Here is a 10,627-nt window from a genome sequence, read left to right on the forward strand (position 1 = left end):
TGAGCCCGGCGAGGGTAACAAGTGGTCATTCCAATGACATAACCAGCCTCATTTCCCGCTTTTTTGCCTTTTCCATAAATTGGTGTTGACGAACACAAAACCCTTCCATCCTAATTAAAACGATTACAATTAATTAGCAAGAACATTAGTTAATCAGTTGGTTAATGACACTACGACAGTGTATAATACTAATTTTGATTAACAACCAATTAAATTACTTGGAGTGGAAGAAAAAAAGCACCTCTCATGCAGTGTTGAACCAAGCCCCCCAATGTGCTGATGGGCTACACCATAGATGACAAACCACCGGTTGGCATTGTAATCTTTGCCCATTGTTGTCTAAGCACCCATTAGTGGCATTGCAAGATTTTTCAACATCATATTCGACACTACACAAAGAAAAGATACATAAAGAATCAAAAGATTTATGTTGTCAAACTGTAACGATGAACCACCCATGCGTGTTAGCAACAAATTAGCAATCAAAATACGACGTTTTCCGTTGTATCGAGACAGACAGTGTTTGATAAGAGAATGTTAATGTCATACAGTACAAAATTAAGTTCATAAATTAATTATTCCCAGGCAATTGTGTTTAGCTCCAGTAGGTGCATGCAATGATTCATTCTATCAGTGGCATCAAGGATATAAATCTGACAGGCACACAACAGACTCGGACCAGTCAACCCACTTCACAGTATCTCTCAAGTAGTGGTTTTTCTTTTCACCACCAAACCCTTGTTTCAGTCTGCACTTTGCCCCATCAGGGCAACCATGTCAAACCCCCGGCGTACCCAGCCGGCAGAGGCTGGCCACTTGGATCCCTGGACACGTTATACATATCACACCTGCACTCGTGCACCCTAGGTCATATTCCACACCTCTAGTATCAATTGCATGCACGTTGAAGCATCCATCTCTCCTCAAACCCTTCAGGGAACCCCTTACCATCCCCAACTTCGATTCCATAATGACCTGGAACGTGTGTGGCTGTTTTTCGTGTTCGGATCCGAGTCCAAAATATTGTCCAAGAGCACCATTCTGGCACATCCCACTGTTCCTCAGCCATATAACATCCGATTCCGAGAGCTGCTGGGGAAGCTGCTGATCTGGCTCCACGTACCCTTTCCGAGATAATATCTTCAACAAGCCAGTGATGGACGTAGACTTCTGAAGAGGACTGGAATTCCCTCTTCATCAATTATTTAGCATTGAAACTCTTTAGGGCAATGTGACCTTTTGGGAAGTGAACGTTGTAAAGTATTTGCTGGAACTTAATCCTGGTTCCAACACAAACTTAGGGAGAGGTAGACGCAGTCTTGGTCTTAAATTTCTTGTGTTTCAGATGTGGCATGTGAACATGGAGTGCTTAATGCCAATACTAGCACGGCTAACAAAAATACCAAACCTTGAAAACAACGTGCCATTTTCCTGCTAATAATGAAATGGTAATCTCTTAGAAAATACTCGCGCAAAATGCTCATGAAATCTCTTATGGATAATACTTTTAAGAGAAAGTCTTCCTTCACTAATGTGATATCATTCATTGTATAACTGTAGAAACGAACCGTTTATTGTTTTATTAGAATTTAAGACCATCTGTAAAAAATTCTTCAATTTGGATACCATTGTCATCCATATATGTTGAAAAAAAATTGATGGTTATAATAACAAAGTAGCATTCTTGAGGTAAACTGTCAATTTCTTTGATTCATATAGATAACCAAAGAAACTCTAACTCAAATAAATTTTTTCTAGAAATATCTTTAAACAATGATATATGACTCAAATTATGACATTTGTATGTAAAATAATACCCCGTTAGCGAGATTTGAGAACTTCTCATTAATTAAGAATGAAGAAAGTATTATTCATCTCTTATTTTTTATGTCAATCAATCAATAAATATATAAACTATCAGAAATTACAAAATAATATTCAAGCGTAAGATAATAAAATACATGATATGACGACATAAATGTTCACGTTCATCACAAATTCGAAACGCGCAAGAAACAAAAAAGTTAGCTAAAAAGCAAGTTTGAAGGGCTTTCTGTAATGGGGGAAAAGATTTTCAAATAGTTACAGGGACTATAAACACAAAACTGATCTCGTCATTTACATGGGTGCATTTTTCCTCACTACCCTCAAGTGATGGTAATGCTCATTACCCTACTTAATTATTACTATTGAATGAATTTAAATTTTGATATTTGTGTTTATCCACTACACAGATCTCAAAATTTAAACTCATCCAACAATTATAAAGTGGTGAGGAAAATTATTCCCTCATTTACATACGTTCTAGTATAGGCGGGTTTCAGATATAATTACAGACCTTACTTCTATTAGGTCAGTTTTTGTTTGTCTGGAGTAACATTGTGGATATAAGAAAAGACATAAGAAAAACCCTTCAAATATAAAAAACCAAGACAATGTAATTGCTATAAACTGTTTTCCACCTTGATTGAATCTACAAACCCCATAAAAATTGAAAGAATAATGAAAATAAAAAGGTTTAAAAGTAGAGAGAGTACTCCGAAATGGATGTCTGCTGGAAGAGGAAGCTCTCAACCACCGAAAGAGTATGAGGTGAAGATGAGCACCGTGTAAGATATGAATCCATACCTATCCATCCTATCCTATATATATACTTATTTGTAAGTGTGTCAAACACAAATGAAGAAATAAAACGTGAGAAATGCCTGGAATCTGGAATTGTACATGTTTTATCACTGTGTACGGTTTACTTGTCCTTGGTCATCCCACGAGGAATAGAACTTACGGGCAATCTTAGACTATTCCATGGAAGCTTATCGCCGCTGCCACTTCAGGAAAGACAGATGGGTTAATTTCTTCCTGCACAAGCCAAATAATGGTATAAGCGTTAGATTAGCAGTCAGCCCTCAGCCATGACGATTGCTAATTAAGGGAACTAAGAAAATATGACTGCATTTAGTTTCATCTTAGGTTTATTCAATTTGGATCAAAACATTCAACCTATCGGAGTAAAAAGATGCAAGTGATACTCGAAGCCGCTTATAATGAGGGGTGAATGATTGCCGGAGTACGTACGGAGGGATCGACTGCGTATTATTCAATATTCGATTGATTAAGATGGTTTGGTGAACAAGAAAGATTTGTCAAAGTCAATTTTTTCTTTTTGTCCAAGTTTTTCCATTTTGCTAGTAAGATTTTGAAGTCAAAAAGAGCTGCTGTTAAAGATTCAAACAATATATGTCTATAGCAGACTTTCAACCAAGAGGTGCTGCTCTATCTGTCAACACATGGACGATACATGAGTATTTAGGTATCCTGTTGCAAAAACTTAATGGAGCCCTTCATCTTTGTAATGTAATATTTTTTTAGTATTTATCTTTTTTTTCAATTTTTTCATCTATAAAACTAAAATATTACAAGTTACTACAACCAAAATAAGTTGTTTGATCGCCCAGGTGTTTTTCCTTACCTTCAAGGTCCTGAGTTCGATAACGTGGATGTGTTTTTGTTATCCTCTTAAAATAGCAAAACAATGTTTCTTGTTATCTCCTTTTTAAGTTTACAAATTTCAAAAACTTAAAATCGCAAAACAATATCACAGGGATTCAAACCCGGCACAACGGATAAAAGGTAATAAAAAAGCTAAAACTGCTAACACTAGAACCACATATGACATTGTCTTGCATCTACTCTATTTTATATGCATATGTATACATGTAATGAAAATTTGGGAGCCCCTTCTGAATCGGGGCGTTATGCGGTGGCCACATGTTACACACCCTCAAGGCGGGCGGCTTTGATATATATATATATAAATATATTGTCAACATTAGTTGCTACTCACAGTAACTATTGCTAAGTGAATATTAGGAGCTGCAATTAAATGGTCTTTAGATATTAGTTCTGTAAAGGGATATAAAAAACTCCTTACGGAAGACAATCAATATACAGAAAATTGACACACAAACACATTATTTCTGAGGATTCATAAGTACGAAATCTACATCTATGAATTGATCATGTAATTAGTTCTTAGAATAATAGGTCCTCAAATTGTCATAGCGCTAGCTAGCTGCGGTTATCTTTTGAGATTTGATTACAAACTAGTCAATTACCACATGTTTATAATTTCTTGGCGCGGCGCGTGTTTGTGGGAAAATGTTAGAAAAGTCGATCTAATCTAGAATGGATTGTAGGCATGATAGTTTAAATTTTAAAGAGGTCTGTTTCAGTTTAGGGTTGTTTGGTAATTATTTGGTTTTCAATTGAAAACTCGTTTGGTAACACCTTCAGTTTGAAAACTGAAACTCAAAAACCAAAAAATGAAAGTTAGTTTTTTGAGTTTTTAAATTTGACTTTCAATGTTTAAGTTTTGGTTATACTGAAAATAGCTATCAAACAAACCTTTAGTTTTCGAGAAATGAAAAAAAATTCAGAATTAAAGACTAGAAGCAAAAATGTTTTCAAACAGCTTCTTAGTCGCTCATATGGAGTTTGGACAATGGGATCAATCGGAAACGATGACAACTCATGGATATAAAAGTTGGGAAATTATTGTGCTAGTAAGCTTGACTATGATTTTGCAAATGCAATGTCGAATGGAGGAGCGATGGAGGACGGGATGTGGGATGGGTGGGTGACAAAGACACAGTGACAGAGTCAGAATTTTATGTGACAGATGGCCTTTCAATAAACGTATGGATTTTTTTTTTTTTTGAAATATAACATGAGTAATTGAAGTAATTTTCATTAAAACTGAAAGACCCCTTAAATTCAATAGAGAGAATCAAAAGAATTGCACAATACAACTCAATAAAAGGCAGAGAGGAGGGTAACTATAGAAGAGGGCAAAAAGGAAGTCTACGAATAATATATGATTAGGTTGCTTTAGAAATAACTAGAAAATAAGTCTGCGCTATGCTGCGGGAAATCAGTGTACTAATCGTAACTGGATGAATAAGAAACATTTATCTGAATAAATTCAACATAATAATGAATGAACAGAGGGATGTATAAGTGAATAAGGTTGATAAGATAAGTAACTTGTTTTTTTATATAGATTTAAGCAAGCTGATATGAAAAGGAATTGAACGTTTTTTTTTATTTTAAAGATGTGGTCACAAAAAATGCTTTGTTTATGTTATAAACAGTAGAAACAGAAGCAAAATGCAGTTTACACATATTTTGCCCTTGTAGTGAAGATAGGGAAATATATGTTACAAAGGAACACAAATGATAGAAAGTGTTTTGTACCTGTTTAAGCAGGAAATTTGTGAAGGCAGAACGTTTAAGGCAACAAATAGAAGGGATGTTTGTATAAGCCATATGAAAAAAATAAGCAACATGCAGTTCACACATATTTTCTCCCTGTAGTAAAAGCGGCAAAATACATGTCCTGCAGGTGAGGCATTTGTTTGAGCGCTTAATAGAAAACATAAAAAGTGTTGTGTTTTTGTTCTAGCAACGAAGTTTTTCAACCACAGATTTTCAAACCAAAAAACATGCAGAACATTTTGTAGCACTCAATGACGGAGATTACGGTTCATTTCTTCTGAGAGCGAGCATCTTCCACACTACAGGAAAAAAAATAGAAATAATATTTTAAGAAACGTTGTTACCAGGAAACTATTTAGGTGTGTGGGTGGAAAACAAATTGTAGTTTACCTTTCTTTTGATTTTTTTGCTTGAGATTTTGTCTTGAGCATGGCAATCAGCACTTTGTCGGTGGGTTCAATTTTGGGGACAACCAGATTGTGGAATTGACCAGCAATTGTAGCAAAATTGGTTGTATCTGTTTGCTCGTTGCGATGTTTGTTGCTGTGAATGAAGGGAAAATTTATGAGGTTAGATAGAAATGTGATAGTTATGGAAAACTGGGTGAAACAGTGGTGCAAAGAGATTGGTTGATAGTTTTTTATTAGCAACAAAACATACAACCAAGAGTAATCTTTACCTGTCAGATTTGTTGGCTTCATCAGTGAACAATCGGTTCAATTGGTTGGGGTCGTTGCTGTAGTAGCTGGGAAGGCGTCAACGGAGAGGAGGTTGTTTGGCTCACAACTTGTTTTCCTGCGGTGGTAGTCGGTGTTTGTGGCTTGATTGAGGCAATCATTGGGTTGGAGAGGTCTTGGTCTTGGAGTAGTCCATTAACGATGAAGTCTATTTTCCCGAAATCTGTGTTTTGATTTCCAAAAGAGAGTTGGAATTGTTTTGTCTCGCCGACCAAAGTTTTAAGAATTGGTGGTAGGATGAAAGGATCGTCATAGCGGTCCTTTATCACCAAAGTATGGCAAGAGACACGAAGCATCTTTTTCGCATATCTTCCTATCATGAGGAAGTTGTGTTGATTCGTGCTATCTTCTAAGATAAGGTCGATCTTGAACCTGTGCAAGAGGAGAATATCTTGTTGTTAGGCAATCATTACTATTAATACCAATCTTGTGAGCAATTTATAAAATGTAGTAGAACCATGGTAATATTGGGCATGCATGAAGAATATCGACATAAAGATAGACAAATTTTTTAGGTATAAATTTTTTTCATATATGAAGTATGATTCATGTATCATCATTATGCTTGTTTTAGAAATTTTAAAGTTCGTTTGTTAAAATTAGGGAAAACTGTGCAGTTGTAGATTATCACAATCTTTGATAACAGCAACATTTGTTAAATTGTAATAGAGATGCAGACAAACTCCAAAATTATTTGTATGTATGCATTGAGATTATGAATGAAAGATGAAGTGAGGCATAAGAGGGAATGTAAAAGTATATGTTGGTCCAAGAAACCTTTTTGTTTGCGTGTATAGCTAAGCGTGAATTCAAAAGATTGTAGATTGAACCTTGAAGTATAAAGATACACAGAAAGACATTGTTGAGATAACGTAGGTATGAAAATGTTATTAGTTATGAATTTTAGAACGATAGGAAATGTAAAAATGACTTAACAACTGAATATAACGGAAAAATGTAAAATAGATGGAAAAGAATATTACCAAGGTTCGGGTAGTTTGTTATCAGACCATGTTCATTGCATTCAAACGATTCAAACATTTTCTTTACAATTTTGTGGCAGGATGGGCAAGACTTGTACCACCAACCCCTAGCCAAATCGACTCCAACAATAGCTGCTTCGCATGTTGAACTTTCATTCTGTTATTGAATCAAAGGGTTTTCAAATGGTGAAAGATGTTAAGCCATCACCTCAGAAACATGAAGAATAAATTTATAGAGAAAACAAAGCAAGAGGCAGTTAAGCAAGATGCATCACGAACTTCATGTTTTTAAAAAGTAGTGATTTTTGTTAATAGGTTGGTGACGAAAGACCAACCCTGTGTAATGCAGGATTAAGCAAAAGCAAATCGTCGATCGTTTTTGACTCAGCACCACCAACGGTAGGACGACCTACATACATATCGGCTGAGGTAGGCAGCATCCGAACAGGTGATCTCAAATGCTCAAACCTATTTTGTAAATGTTTTGGTGAGAAAAATAAAACGAAGAAACATAAATGAGAAAAGTATTAAAGAAGGGTTGTTGGTTTACTTGTGTTTATATTCAGAGAGTTGGGGAATGTCTGGATTGAACACATAAACAGTTACTCCCGTGCTTCCGAGAACAGGGTTTCCTAGACATGAAAGATAAGAATAAAGAAATTGAAACTTTTAGAGCTAGATAAGGCATTTCGGGTTATCACCTTGGTGTAGTTTTACTTTGAGGCTTGTCAAAGCAATAAATACAGGTGGCAACAATGTTTGTATTTTGATGTCATCAAAAGTTGTGGCAGTCTCTCCCCATAAGGTGACTCTCACTGTTTCACCCCTGTAAGTAATTTAAAAGGTGATTATTTTTAATACTCTATGAGTGCGGTATCAAAGGTGTAAATTGTATTTAGAATCTAATTGTTAGAATGGCAAATCCCAAGTTTTTATTTTGGAAATTCATGTTTCCAATGTTGGTTTTAAGAAAACTGAATTGTCTGGTTCTCGTGCACTCTGCCTGTTCGACAAAATGTCGAACTCAGGTTACATTCTTGATATTAAACTTGGCTACCATATGAGCATTCGTGATAAAAGTGGTGCCAAATTTCTCTCTAGTTTTGAGTCAATGGATTTATTGGCAAGCTGTGAGGACTCAGGTTTCTGTGTTGTTATCAATTGTTCCATGGGATAATACTGCAGAGGAATTCATGACAAGGGTGGAACAATTAGTTAGAAGCTCTTCAACTCGAAGTCCAAGAATAAAGATTGTGTTCTGGGTTTTGATTGTTCCAAGGTGATCAAATGTGAGGTGAGTTTTGATTATTCCATGATCATTTATAAGGAGGATGCTAGTAATTTGGGATTGCATCATTTAGAAACTTGTATGGACAAGAATAGAAAACATGAAAGAAAGTTCATTCTCTCCAGGTTTGGAAATGGTTGCTGTGTTGTTTGTTGTGTTGTTTTTTATCGTGACTACTGCAAGGGCATTCACAATAAGGGTGGTGGCTCAAAATTCAGGATTCCTACTGTCGGAGGAAAATCTCTGGATCTACATCTCTTTTTTGTTGAAGTCACATCTCGTGGTGGGCTTGACAAGGTGATTAGAGATCATAATTGGAAGGAAGTGATTGTGGCCATCAATTTCCTAACAACAATTGCCAATGTTTCGTTTGTCTTACGGAAGTACTACTTGTCTTTGCTGTATCACTTTGAGCAGGCTTATTATCTCCATGAAGTAGTTTTTAGCATCCCAGTGCTTGAACCTGTAAGCAAGGACCTTTTCAATGGGTTAGCCATTGTAGAGGAAGGTGCGAGTAGAAACGAGTTTCCAGGTCAAGAAAGTGCAGAAGTGCAGCTTGGCTCTTCAATCATGGGAACCATTGATGGGAAATTTGACAGTGAATATCTAGTTACTGTCAACTTGGGTTCTGACGAACTGCAAGGTGTCTTGTATCATGCTCCTATAGCTACATGTGTTTCTCATATATTACTGAAAGGTGTTGGATCTATAATACAACTTTCATTTCTGGTTTATAACTAGTGGAAGATTTATGACAATGAGAGATGTTGTTATTCTTTACCATCTTAGTAAAGATGATGTTGAGCAGAGGAAGTTGGATGTAGCTTTCATTGGTGCAAAATACATGCTAAACTTGGAAAATAGGTGTAGTGTTTCAGTGGCAAATGATTTGGTCAATACCATTGCTCATTTTTTGGGAGGGTGTAATGTGGAGTCAATTTTTAGGCGGTGAGCTACTCTGCTACTCTAAAGAATCAATCTGTTGCTAAAGAAGTAAGTTCAATGGCAAGACCATTCCAAGGTTGATGCAACCTAGGAACTATATCATGAACTGAAGATGAAGTTTCCTGAGATTGAAAATCTATGACGGTCATAGTTCAATTGTAATCTTACTTTGTAAGTTTAGTTTTAAGGGGCGTATTGATAGGATACTGCCAAGTGGCTTAAAAAGATGATGACATGTGTACATGGTTGTTTGTAGTTAGTTAGTAGTTAGAAGATAAATAACAGGTTGTAGCAATTGGAATGGCAGTTAATGAAATTGTATTGTTGTTCTCATGTTCTTTACCTATCTCTCTGTGCAATTGTGGAAGATGTAGAGTATGGTTCTAACACTGTCAATACACCCATCATTAGTCGCACTGCAAGAATCTTCAACATCATATTCAACCTGCACAATAGAAAGATATAGCCTCAATCATACCAAAAAAAAAAAAAAGGAACTATGTTCATACAAAACTGCAAACACCAGAATATTGATGCGTTATCATAACTTGAGTGAATACTACTACAACATATCATACCGCTGAGGTGAACAAAAGACTTATTTTCTTGTTGAAGGCAAGAAATATCTCTTTTCAACTGGAATACCCTAGTGTAGTTATTCTGGTTTCCATACATATCCTTCACGGATTCCCACAAATCTTGTGAGGATTCATAGTAACTGAATATCTCAACAACATGTTTCTCCACGGTGTTGACCAACAAGGACATGACAAGTTGATCCTTGCACAGCCATGCTTCATAGGCCTGAAGGATCTGGAGTTTCAACACTTCCATTGATGAACCCTAACTTTCCCTATCCTCCTAAAGCAAGTAAAACTGCCCTAGACCAAGGAAGGTAGTTGAACTCATTCAACATCACCGAGCATAGACGTTGGTTGGTATTGACTTCAGTGTCTAAAAAATTCGAGGGAGCTACCTGAGAGCTTTCTCCCTCAAGATTGACTGAGCTTTCCTCAGCCATTACAGAAGCTTAAAAGAACAACAGCATAAACAATACGGGCAGAAACAGGTCAAGGATGACACCGCTCTAATACCATGTGGATTTTTTAGTTTCAAAGTATTTCTATTTCATGAATAATTCTGAATGTACAAGGCAGTACATATAGGCGACAGAAACAAATGGTTATAAGCAACCATCTTTACATGAAACCTTAGAGACCGGGCAAACCTAGGACACAAGCTTTTCCATAATTTAAGGTGATTTACATCAAATTCAAAACTAAGAAGTAATCAGCAAGTTAAAGGCCTTGAGTCAAGGAGCTGGAAAACTGGAAAGCTGGCGGTTGACTTGTGCATCCAAGATTACTTGGAGACTTGTGATATTAGATGACATGCTAGGG

The sequence above is a fragment of a genome, unplaced genomic scaffold (genome assembly GCF_019419815.1).
Source record: "Pyrus x bretschneideri cultivar Hongxiangsu unplaced genomic scaffold, Pyrus_bretschneideri_v1 Contig42, whole genome shotgun sequence".
Taxonomy (NCBI): domain Eukaryota; kingdom Viridiplantae; phylum Streptophyta; class Magnoliopsida; order Rosales; family Rosaceae; genus Pyrus; species Pyrus x bretschneideri.